Source organism: Oryctolagus cuniculus, chromosome 16, assembly GCF_051225735.1.
Source record: "Oryctolagus cuniculus isolate XC-2025 breed Fujian yellow rabbit chromosome 16, ASM5122573v1, whole genome shotgun sequence".
Taxonomy (NCBI): domain Eukaryota; kingdom Metazoa; phylum Chordata; class Mammalia; order Lagomorpha; family Leporidae; genus Oryctolagus; species Oryctolagus cuniculus.
The window spans coordinates 13527474-13539659 of record NC_142882.1 but is presented as its reverse complement, the minus strand read 5'-3'; positions in this window follow the sequence as shown (position 1 = coordinate 13539659).

The following is a 12186-nucleotide window of genomic DNA, read 5'->3' as shown; positions in this document are numbered from 1 at the left end:
CCCACCTCTCATCTGAATGTTCTCCCTCTTTCCAATTGTGCCTCCCTTCCAGCTTCATCCACTTCTGAGGAAAATCCAATTTACCAACAGTGCTGGGGAGGATGTTTCCTTCCATGAAACAAGACATCATATGTCACACTGTGATATCCACAACATTGTGAATTTTCCTGCTGGATTTCATTTGCTGATTAAAATTGGGGAGTTTTCCTCTGAGAGTGCACACGGCCAAGAGTTGGTCCTCAATGAAGACATGATAGAATGGCCTGTTGCATTTAAGGAGGTGTGGATCCATGGGAATATTGGATACATATGGAGGTTCTGAATAGAATCTGAGAGGAGATTATGTGTGAGAATTTAAATAAGCATTCGACTCTCATTTCACATCTTGGCTTCCAAAGTTATGGTGTTCCTTACACATATAAGAACCAGTGTGTATTAGAAGTGCACATGTGTATTAGATATTGTTGTTTTTTACTTTTGGCATATTTATGCATCTCGAGGTTGAGTGACTAGAATGAGCAAGGTTAAGGAATGGAGACAGAGATCAATATACAGAAATAAATTACTAAATGCATGTATACACAGATTCTAAAATTTTATTTCAACTTTTTTATTTATATAACTTGAAAAAATTTCATGTATTATATATATATTTATAAGCATAGTGATATTTTAATCACTTGGTGAGAGTCATTATTATGTTTTGATGCAGTATGAACACAAGTAAATTATGAGTTGACTATTTGTAGAAACTATTCCCATTTTCCTTTGTCATTGTGCTGTGAATCAGTTCAGTTTTCATGTATTATGTATATATATATATATTTATAAGCATAGTGATATTTTAATTACTTGGTGAGAGTCATGTTTTGATGCTGTATGCACACAAGTAAATTATGAGTGGACTTATCCATCACCTATTTGTAGAAAAAATTCCCATTCTCTATATTTTCATTGTGCTTTCCAACCAGTTCAGTTTTTCTTCTGAATTGTACCTCATAGCTGTGTTGAAATACCCTAGACAATTATATGGGTGATTTGTTTAACTGTTGTGCATGATTACTAACTTAAAACCTGAGTAGCACCCTTACTGCAAGTATGGCCCAAGTAATATCATTTCCTTTATTTTTTAAAAAAGTATTTATTTTATTTGAAAGAGTTACAGAAAGAGAGAGAGAGAGAGAGAGAGAGAGAGAGAGAGAGAGAGAGAGAGAGTCCATCTACTTATTCATGCTCCAGACAGACACAATTGCCCAGGTTCAGCATGGCAGATGCCAGCAGCCAGGTTCACTTGGGTTCAGGGGACCCAAGCACTTGGGCCATCTTCTGCTGCTTTTTTCATTTCATTAGCAGGGAGCTGGATTGATATGGATCTACTAGAACACAAAACAATGTCCAAATGTGTTGCTGGTATTGCAGGTGGTGGCTTTACCTGCCATGCCACAATACTGAAGATATTTTTGTTTTTTACATTGACATATGATTGAAAGAGAGACAAATTCACCAGCTAGCCTGTTCTTAATCTTTTAAACAGGTCTTCTCCATTTGAGTATAAGTAAGAAAAACCTTAAACCTGATGACCCCAGATAAATATTCTAACCCATGTGATTACAAGGCTTCTCCTGAGAGACCCTGGGGACAGTAGAGAAGAGGGTTTGGAAGACTCCATGCCCATATGAAATACGGGAAATTCATCATTTTATAGAAATTAAAGCACTGAAAGAAATATCTCTGGGTGACAAGATGAGTCCACATAGCCCTATATGCTAAGGAGGTTGTTTGAATGAGTTTCTGCCAAATGGAGATAAACATCATACCTGGAACAGGACTGCTGAAACCTCCTCTATTGTTTCTTGGTATACATCAGAGCAGGCAGGACTCACCACAACATTGCAAAGGAATGTTTCCTTAACAAGGAAGAAAGAGCAAATTGTGAAATGGAAACACAGAGTCTTCCTTTTCCACACAGATGCAGAGCAGTGCATCCCATGTGCAGATCACGAGTACCCAAACCAGGAAAGAAGTCGCTGCCTCCCTAAACTGGTGACATTCTTAGCCTTTGAAGAATCCCTGGGGATGGCTCTGGCCTGCATGGCTCTGTGCTTTTCTATCCTTACAGCTGCGGTCCTCTGGGTCTTTGTGAAGCACCGAGACACTCCCATCGTCAAGGCCAATAATAGGACCCTCAGCTACATCCTGCTCATCACCCTCCTCCTGTGCTTCCTCTGTTCCTTACTCTTCATTGGCCATCCCAACACAGCCACCTGCATTCTATAGCAAATTACATTTGGCCTTAGGTTCACAGTGGCTGTTTCCACCATGCAAGCCAAGACCATCACTGTGATTCTGACCTTCAAAGCACTGAAACCTGAAAGAACCATCAATTTCTGGTATCAAGCACTTCTAACTTCATCATACCCATATACTCCTTGTTCCAACTGGCTCTTTGTGGCATCTGGTTGGGAATCTCTCCTCCCTTTATTAAGTTAGATGCACTCTCTTAGCATGGTCTTATTATCCTGGCATGCAGGAAATTTTCCTTCCCTACCTTCTATTGTGTCCTGGGCTATTTGGTCTCCTTTGCCCTGGCCAGCTTAACTATGGCTTTCCTAGCCAGGAATCTGGCTGACACATTCAATGAAGCCAAGTTCAGCATGCTGGTGTTCTTTTTTTCTGACAAGCAGAGTGGACAGTGAGAGAGAGAGAGAAAGGTCTTCCTTTTTCCTTTGGTTCCCCCCCTCCAATGGCATCTGTGGCTGGCACGCTGCGGCCAGTGCACCACGCTCATCCGAAGCCAGGAGCCAGGTGCTTCTCCTGGTCTCCCATGCGGGTGCAGAGCCCAAGGACTTGGGCCATCCTCCACTGCTTCCTGGGCCACAGCAGAGAGCTGGACTGGAAGAGGAGCAACCGGGACAGAATCCGGCGCCCTGACCAGGACGAGAACCCAGGGTGCTGGCACCACAGGTGGAGGATTAGCCTATTGAGCCACAGTGCTGGCCTTTTTTTTTCATGCTGGTGTTCTGCAGTGTCTGGGTGACCTACCTGTCTGTCTACAAAGGGGAAAGCTATGGTGGCCATGGAGGTCTCCATCTTGGCCTCCAGTACAGGGCTCCTGAGCTCCATCTTTGCCCCCAAGTGTTATATTATTCTCATAAAACCTGATAAAAATACTTTGAAATGTTTAAAGAACCAACACAGTTCTAGCGGATCCTGAAAGTTTTTTCATGAGTTTCTTCACATTTTCCTACTTTAATCAAAAAACAAAGGGCAGCAGCATTTCAACCGTATCAAATAAGCAAAACTATAAACCATTGTTGGTTAGGAAGTTAGCCCAGCTATTAAGATGACCATGTCCCACATGACAGTAGTTGTGTCTGTAACTGGGCTATGACCCCTCACCCCACTCCAGATTCCCAGGAAAATAAACCCTTTGAGTCAGTGGTGACAACTCAGAGCTATTGGGCCCCTGTCAGTTTATATTTTTTCTGGCTCTTGGCTCTGGCCTCCGTCCAGGCTCAGCCACTGCAGGCACTGAGAGGTGAATCAGTGAAATGTTGTTCTCCAACCATCTCTCTCTTTCTCTCTGTTTTTCTCTCTCTGCCTCTCAAAAAAATACAATGCATACTAGAAGTATTTTAATATGAAATAAGAGTAATATTTAAAACTGAAACACAGGAGACCAAGTTTTAAATCAAGTTGTAAATAGCAATGTCATTTTATGATAGGGCTATGCCTGAACTTATAGACACTGTTTACTGCTTAGGAGATTTGTCATTCTATAAGACTGCTGTGTGAACTGCTTCCCATGTTCAAACATTCTCACTGTTCTAATTCTTTTTTTAAACTTTTATTTAGTAAATATAATTTTCCAAAGTACAGTTTATGGATTACAATGGCTTTTCCCCCCCATAGCTTCCCTCCCACCTGCAACCCTCACATCTCCCGCTCCCTCTCCAATTCCATTCACATCAAGATTCATTTCGCATTATCTTTATGTACAGAAGATCAATTTAGTATATATTAAGTAAAGATTTCATCAGTTTGCACCCAGACAGAACATAAAGTGTAAAATACTGTTTCAGTACTAGTTATAGCATTAATTCACATTGCACAATACATTAAGGACAGAAATCCCACATGAGGAGTAAGTACACGGTGATTCTTGTTGACTTAACAATTTGACACACTTGTTTATGGTGTCAGAAATTTTCCTAGGCTCTAGTCATGAGTTTCCAAGGCTATGGAAGCCTCTTGAGTTCTCTGACTTCGATCTTATTCCAACAGGGTCATAGTCAAAGTGGAAGTTCTCTCCTCCCTTCAGAGAAAGGTACCTCCTTCTTTGATGGCCCATCCTTTCCACTGGGATCTCACTCACAGAGATCTTTCATTTAAGGATTTTTTTTTTGCCAGAGTGTCTTGGCTTTCCATGCCTAAAATACTCTCCTGGGCTCTTCAGCCAGATCCCAATGCCTTAAGGGCTGATTCTGAGGCCAGTGTGCTGTTTAGGACATCTGCCATTCTATGAGTCTGCTGTGTATCCCCCTTCCCATGTTGGATAATTCTCTCCCTTTTTTATTCTATCAGTTAGTATTCACAGACACTAGTCTTGTTTGTGTGATCCTTTTGACTCTTAGACCTATCATTATGATCAATTGTGAACTGAAATTAATCACTTGGACTAGTGAGATGGCATTGGTATATGCAACCTTGATGGGATTGTATTGGAATCCCCAGCACGTTTCTAACTCCACCATTTGGGGCAAGTCAGCTTGAGCATGTCCCAAATTGTACATCTCTTTCCTCTCTTATTCCCACTCTTATATTTAACAGGGATCACTTTTCAGTTAAATTTCAACACCTAAAAATAAATTTGTGCTATGTGTCCCATGTTAGATATTTAAGAGATGTTTCCAAATACATGCATTTTTAAAATTTATAGAAGGCAGTGAACCTTCTGGTAAATGTTTCCTAATGGTTGAAATTGCTTGCCAAGTTTTCCTTTGATATGGGTACTGTCAGTAAGCAATCTGAGACTTCCTTCCACATTTCTCTATTCTAAGCCTGGCTTTTTCCCTCATTTTTCTATTCTCTTCAAGGTGGAAACTGACTCTATGCTAAAAGATTCTCTAAGATTCAAAATTTTTTATTTAGTTCTTGTAAAAGGGATGGCTAACATTTTCTGTAATAATAGTATAGCAAAGGGACAGCTTAAATTATGATTTCATAGCTAGATTTACTTTGCCGTGGGCACAGTAAACAGAAAAACCTCCCCTTCAGACCAAATAAAGGGAGTGAAAGTTTTAAAGTGATGACATAGCTTTCCTCATGGGCATTCTCTACCTCAGAAAAACACTACTAGAACATGCTAGTGACTATAGACTTCCAGTTTAGGCCACTGGAGACTAGGGATGGGAATTGAGCACTCCCTTGACTTGCATCCTCTGGTCTGTTTAAAAAAAAAAAAAAACAAGGATAAGAAGAAAGCTAGGTATCAGACAAAATGTAAAGATAGGTGGCAGGCCTATTAACAGCGGCTCTCTTCAGTAATCTGCCCTCAAAGAGACCCAACAGGCCAGTCCATTGCAGTGGCTTTCAATGTGGAAAGCTAGGACTTCAGCAGAAAGTCAGCTTATGAAGAGCCTTGGCAGCTCTGCCAGCAAAGAGGTGGATCATCGGAAATGGAACTGTCCTGGAGTTGAAAGACACCCAGGTCAGAGCCACATATCTTTCTAGCTCTAAGCTGAAAATCCCTTCACTCAGCCCAGCTTCCAAAGTAACCACTGCTGCTGAGGGGTTGGCCAAGTACAGCCGGTAATAGTGCAGACAGAAATGTAAATTTCCTGTTAGAGTTGCCAACTGCCTTTGCCTGGCCAGCTCTCCTCCCATGCCAGGTAGGTAATAGAAATCAACATGGTGTTTTCCCCAAGGAGGTTCACGCCTCCCTGGGGATGTGCCCATTGGGCAGAGATAGATAGGCCTGGGCCACATAACTGACAAGGCATTAAAGCCCAACAGATTATTATCTGGCCCCTTCTGTCAGTTTATATTTTCCTCCCAATTGGGGGACTTATTTGTGGCTTTGAAAGCACCTTTCTTAGGTTCTCCAATAATGACTATGTCTTTTGTTCTAGACCCTATCTAGCTCATCTGGGGCCTTGTTCCTTTGTAATTATAGCCTCTACTCTAACATCAATGCCTCTACTCCCAACCTGTGTGTATTTATGGTGCTCTAGCCCAATTAATGTTGCATAATTGTTCAGAATTTCTCTACAGACAAACCCCTCTATCCGAAAAAAAAAAAAAAATGATGAGTGGCTTTTCTCCTGGACTTGGCTGGGATCAGCTTTAAACCACATCTGTCAAACAGTCCTCACAAGGGTCTAGAGACCACTCTCATTTCCTCTTTTATATGAGATCCTCTCATTACTTGTTTAATGCCACTCTTAGGATCATTAGTTGCTTTTCTCACCCTGTCTTTTATATTACCATGTCTGTTTAAGTGTTTACAGGAGGTGATAATGGAATTAACCAGGCCTTCAGCAACCAGGTGGTCAAACAAATGCTGCTACAAGGATATACTGGGCTCTCCACTGAGGAGAAGTGAAGTGGCTTGAGACATCACTCCATGCAGGCAGAGTGTACCTCATCACCCCATGTCAGTGGAAAGTAGCTCTAAACAGATAATCAGGGCCAGCGCTGCAGCAAAATGGGTTAATATCCTAGCCTTCAGTGCTGGCATCCCATATTGGCACCGATTCAAAACCCAGCTGCTCCACTTCTGATCCAGCTTCTGACATGGCCTGGAAAAGCAGTAAAAGATGGCCCAAGTCCTTGGGCCCCTGCACCCATATGGGAGACTCGGAAGAAGCTTCTGGATCCTGGATCCTGGCTTCAGATCAGCATAGCTCCAGCCATTGCAGCCATCTGGGGAGTGAACCAGCAGATGGAAGATTCTCTTTGCCTCTCCTTTTCTCTCTATGTAACTCCAACTTTTGATAGTTTATGAACTTAAATTAATCACTTTAACAAGTAAGATGGCATTGGTACATTCTACCTTGATGGGATTGAATTGAAATCCCCTGGGACGTTTCTAGCTCTACCATTAAGGGTAAGTCCGAATGAGCAGGTGCCAAATTGTACATATCCTCCCTCTCTTATTCCCACTCTTACATTTAACAGGGATCATTTTTCATAAATCTAAATGCCTAAAAATAATTGTGTGTTAACTAAAGAGTTCAACCAATGGTATTAAGTAGAACAAAATAAAATCACTAAAAGGAATAAAATAGTAAGTTGTTCCTTGACAGCCAGGACAAGGGCTGAACAAGTCATTGCTCCTTTTAGTGTCCATTTTGCTTCAACAGGTTTCCTTTTAAGTGATCAGTTAGTTGTCACTGATCAGGGAGAACATATTATATTTGTCCCTTTCAGACTGGCTTATTTCACTCTGCATCCTATTGAATGGGGAAGAGTTGGAAGCATTTCCACTGAGATCTGGCACCAGATGGGAAGGCCCACTCTCACCACTGCTATTCAACATAGTACTGGAAGTTTTAGTCAGAGCCATCAGGCAAGACAAAGAAATTAAAGGGATACAAATTGGGAAGGAAGAAGTCATATTGCAGACAATATGATTATTTACTTAGGGCATCCAAAGAACTCTACTAAGAGACTATTGTAACTCATAGAAGAGTTTGGCAAAGTAGCAGGATATAAAATCAATGCAGAAAAATCAACAGCCTTTGTATACACAGGCAATGCCATGGCTGAGAAAGAACTGCTAAGATCAATCCCATTCACAATAGCTACAAAAACCATCAAATACCTTGGAATAAACTTAACTAAGAATGTCAAAGATCTCTACAATGAGAATTACAAAATCGTAAAGAAATAAATAGAAGAGGATACCAAAATATGGAAAAATCTTTCATGCTCATGGATTGAAAGAATCAATATCACCAAAATGTCCATTCTCCCAAAAGTAATTTATAGATTCAATGTGATACCAATAAAAATACCAAAGACATTCTTCACAGATCTGGAAAAAAATGATGCTGAAATTCATATGGAGACACAGGAGACCTCGAATAGCTAAAGAAATCTTGTACAATAAAAACAAATCCAGAGGTATCACAATACCAGATTTCAGGACATATTACAGGGCAGTTGTAATCAAAACAGCATGGTACTAGTATAGAAACAGATGGATAGACCAATGGAAGAGAATAGAAACACCAGAAATCAATCCAAACATCTACAGTCAACTTATATTTGAACAAAGATCTAAAACCAATTCCTGGAGCAAGGACACCTATTCAACAAATGGTGCTGGGAAAACTGCATTTCCACATGCAGAAGCATGAAACAAGACCCCTACCTTATACCTTACATAAAAATCCACTCAACATGGATTAAAGACCTCAGTATACAACCAGATACCATCAAATTATTAGAGAACATTGGAGAAACCCTGCAAGATATAGGCACAGGCAAAGACTTCTTGGAAAAGACCTCAGAGTCACAGGCAGTCAAAGAATGAATTAACAGTTGGGATTACATCAAATTGAGAAGTTTCTGTACTGCAAAAGAAACAGGAAAGTGAAGTGCAACTGAAAGAATGGGAAAAAGTATTTGCAAATTATAGAACTGATAAAGGATTAAAAACCAGAATCTACAAAGAGATCAAGAAACCCCACAACTACAAACCAAACAACCCACTTAAGAGATGGGCCAAGGACCTAAATAGATATTTTTCAAAAGTGGAAATCCACGGGCCAGTGCCATGGATCACTTATTTAATCCTCTGCATGTGGTGCTGGAATCATATAAGGGAATCAGGCTCTAGTCCCTGTTGCTCCTCTTCCAGCCAATCTCTCTGCTGTAGTACAGGAAGTCAGTGGAGGATGACCCAAGTGGTTGGGCCCTTGCACCTGCATGGGAGTACAGGAAGAAGCACCTGGCTACTAGCTTTGGATCAGCATAGTTCCGGTCATAATAGGCATTTGACAGGTGAACCAATGAAAGGAAGATCCTTCTCTCCTTCTCTCTCTCTGTCAAATAATAATAATAAAAAAAAGAAAATCCATATAGCCAACAGATAATAATAAGAAATATTATTTTAATTACATTATAATAATACTATTATAATTAATATAATTATAATGGTATTATAATAATTATTATAACATAATAATAATAATAATCCAAATAGCCAACAGATCTCTAGCCATCAGGGAAATGCAAATCAAAACCACAATGAGTTTTCACCTCACCCCAGATAGAATGGCTTACATACAGAAGTCAAATAACAACAGATGCTGGCAAAGATGTGGGGAAAAAGGCACACTAATCCATTGCTGGTGCGAATGTATACTGGTAAAGCCACTATGGAAGACAGTTTGGAGATTCCTCAGAAACCTGAACATAGCCTTACCACATACCCACCCATCCCACTCCTTGGAATTTACCCAAAGGAAATGAAATTGTCAAATAAAAGAGCTGTCTGCACCTCAATGTTTATTGCAGCTCAATTCACAATATCTAAGACATGGAATCAACCTAAATGCCCAGCAACAAAACACTAGATAAAGAAATTCTGGGATATGCACTCTATAGAATATTATGCAGCAGTAAAAAAAGATGAAATATGGTCACTTGCAACAAATTGAAGGATCTGGAAAACATGCTGAGTGAAATAAGCCAGTCTGAAAGGGACAAATATCATATGTTCTCCCTGATCAGTGACAACTAAATGAGCACTTAAAAGGAAACCTGTTGAAGCGAAATGGGCACTATGAAAAACAATGACCTGATCAGCCCTTGTCCTAACTGTTGAGGAACAACTTACTATTTTATTCCTTTTAGTGTTTTTTGTTGTTGTTGTTGTTGTTGTTGTTCTACTTAATATCATTGGTTGAACACTTTAATTAACACACAATTTTTCTTAGGCATTTAAATATATGAAAAAGTGATCTCTGTTAAATCTAAGAGTGGGAGGAGATATACACTTTGGCACCTGCTCATTTGGACTTGCCCTAATGGTAGATCTAGAAATGTGCAGGGATTCCAATTCAATCCATCAAGGTGGCATGTACCAATGCCATCTCATTAGTCAAAGTGTTCAGTTTAATGTTATAATTGATCATGAAAAGCAAAAGCAAAGCATAAACAATACTAGTGTATGCTAATAATAACTGAAGAATTAAAAAGGAGATAATGGTCTGACATGGGTAGCAGGATACACAGCAGACTTATAGAATGGCAGCTGTTCTAAACAGCACTCTGTCCTCATAATCAACCCTTAAGACATTTGGCTCTGGCGAAAAAGCCCTTGAGACTTTCATAGGTATGGAAAGACAAGACACAGTGCCAAAAAAATAACCTAAATGTAAGATGTCTGTGTGTGAGATCCCATCAGAAAGAATGGACCATTACAGAAGGAGGTAACTTTCTCTGAAGGGAGGAGAGAACTTTCACTTTGACTATGGCCTTCTCCTAATAAGATAGGAGTTTGTGAACACAAGAGGCTTCCATAGCCTTGGCAACTCATGACAAGAGCCTTGACTGATTACTGATGTCATAAATAAGAGTGTCAATTGTTAAATCAACAGCAGGGGTCACTGTGCACTTACTCCCCATGTAGGATCACAGGTTTTTTTTTTTTTTTTTTTTTTTTACTTTTATTTAGTAAATACAAATTTCCAAAGTACAGTTTATGGATTACAATGGCTCCCCCCCCCATAGCTTCCCTCCCGCCTGCAACCCTCGCATCTCCATCTCCCGCTCCCTATCCATTCCATTCACATCAAGATTCATTTTCAATTATCTTTATATAAAGAAGATCAATTTAGTATATATTAAGTAAAGACTTCATCAGTTTGCACCCAGACAGAACATAAAGTGTAAAATACTGTTTGAGTACTAGTTACAACATTAATTCACATTGCACAATACATTAAGGACAGAGATCCTACAAGAGGAGTAAGTGCACAGTGACTCCTGTTGTTGACTTAACAAATTGACACTCTTGTTTAAGGCGTCAGTAATCTCCCTAGGCTCTAATCATGAGTTGCCAAGGTATGGAAGTCTTTTGGGTTCACCGACTTCGATCTTATTTCAACAAGGTCATAGTCAAAGTGGAAGTTCTCTCCTCCCTTCAGAGAAAGGTACCTCCTTCTTTGATGACCTGTTCTTTCCACTGGGATCTCACTCGCAGAGATCTTTCATTTAGGGATTTTTTTTGCCAGAGTGTCTTGGCTTTCCATGCCTAAAATACTCTCCTGGGCTTTTTAGTCAGATCCCAATGCCGTAAGGGCTGATTCTGAGGCCAGAGTGCTGTTTAGGACATCAGCCATTCTATGAGTCTGCTGTGTATCCCCCTTCCCATGTTGGATTATTCTCTCCCTTTTTTATTCTATCAGTTAGTATTCGCAGGCACTAGTCTTGTTTGTGTGATCCTTTTGACTCTTAGACCTATCATTATGATCAATTGTGACCTGGAATTGATCACTTGGGCTAGTGACATGGCATTGGCACAAGCCACATCGATGGGATTGTATTCGAATCCCCTGGCACGTTTCTAACTCCACCATTTGGGGCAAGTCAGCTTGAGCATGTCCCAAATTGTACATCTCCTCCCTCTCTTATTCCCACTCTTACATTTAACAGGGATCACTTTTCAGTTAAATTTCAACACATAAGAATAACTGTGTGTTAATTACAGAGTTCAACCAATAGTATTAAGTAGAACAAAAAATTTGAAAAGGGATAAAGTATTAAATTGTACATCAACAGTCAGGACAAGGGCTGATCAAGTCACTGTTTCTCATAGTGTCCATTTCACTTCATCAGGTTTCCTTTTTGATGCTCGGTTAGTTGTCACCGCTCAAGGAAAACATATGATATTTGTACCTTTGGGTCTTGCTTAATTCACTCAGCATGATGATTTCCAGATTCCTCCATTTTGTTGTAAATGACGGGATTTCATTTTTATTACTGCTGTATAGTATTCTATGGAGTACATGTCTCATAATATATTTATCCAGTCTACTGTTGATGGGCTTTTGGGTTGATTCCGGTCTTAGCTATTATGAGTTGATCTGCAATAAACATTGAGGTGCAGACAGTCTTGTTTTTGCCAATTTAATTTCCTTTGGGTAAATTCCAAGGAGTGGGATGGCTGGGTTG